At 31.3% G+C, this 1,103-nt stretch overlaps 1 long non-coding RNA gene across 1 annotated transcript in view; it reads right to left on the bottom strand.

Moving 5' to 3' along the window:
- Positions 1 to 203: 203 nt before the first annotated feature.
- LOC119468134 overlaps positions 204 to 1,103 on the bottom strand; it is a 9,508-nt gene continuing 8,608 nt past the window's right edge. Inside the window, exon 2 of the long non-coding RNA XR_005196769.1 lies at positions 204 to 1,079. This is a non-coding gene — a long non-coding RNA (uncharacterized LOC119468134). The remainder of the gene's footprint in view (positions 1,080 to 1,103) is intronic.

Genomic DNA, 1,103 nt, shown 5'->3' with positions numbered 1-1,103 from the left:
GGAGGTTGCGGTGAGCCGAGATCGCGCCATTGCACTCCAGCCTGGGTAACATGAGTGAAACTCCGTCCCAAAAAAAAAGCATTGCAACTTTTCAGTATAAACAATTTTTAAAACTGTTAAATCACTTTTTATAATGTATCCAAGAGAATCTACATAACAACTAAATAACCGGCCGCTATCCATTAAAGCATACACTAAGGAGCTCTTCAACATTGTTCTTTTATTATCTCTAACATATTTAGGTTGTACTCTACTATAAAATGTTATTCAAATGCAATACTTTGATGTTTAAAAAACCTTTTATTGATCACTTTTTTGCAATAAAAATATAATGTATGTATTAAACTTAAAAAAAATTTCCTGTAACTTTATGGCTCTATGCTGGAATTCTTCTGAAGTCAGTAATCATCACAATAATCTTTAGTAAATAGTGGATCAAAATGACACAATTACAGATATCGATAATACACAATTATAAAAGGTGAAATTCTATTGGGAACACATCTCTTAGTGAGACACATGGGGCTGTCCCACCAATTAATTCATTTATCTGGATGAACAGTTCCTACTGCTAGATTAATAGGGTTCAGTTTCAATTGTTTTTTCATAGATACAAGTGCTGAGAAATGAATTTACATAAACAAATAGGTGGGAATGCTAGTAGTTTTGCTGTAAGAATGTCAACCAATTCTTTGGTTTCTTTCTGAGTTGCATGCCAAAAACCAAATAGTATTCCTTCCTCGGCTGACAATTAAATAGAGCTACCATTAATTTTGTTGAAAACAAAGAACTGGAAATCATCTGACTTGAATCTGTTATCCTGTTATTAGAATCATTCACTTTCTCTAGTGACTTTTAATTATACTAATTACTCTCAGAGGTATTTAGGCAAGGTTGAGAAATTCAACATATTAATTTCAACACGTCTTTAGCATCACAATATCACAGTAATTTAAATATATTTTAGTCGTAGCTACAGATTTAGCTCACTTTATTGTAAATAATAATTATGCTAATTAGCAACGATAGTATGTTTAACCAATTAATCTTCAGATTTACTTTCGGTCAGAATAGCTGACCTCACTTTTTTTTTTTTTTTTTTT

The sequence above is a fragment of the Cebus imitator genome, unplaced genomic scaffold, assembly GCF_001604975.1.
Source record: "Cebus imitator isolate Cc_AM_T3 unplaced genomic scaffold, Cebus_imitator-1.0 Scaffold385, whole genome shotgun sequence".
NCBI lineage: Eukaryota > Metazoa > Chordata > Mammalia > Primates > Cebidae > Cebus > Cebus imitator.
The sequence above is the reverse complement of the archived record's forward strand: the minus strand, read 5'-3'. Positions and strand labels throughout refer to the sequence as shown.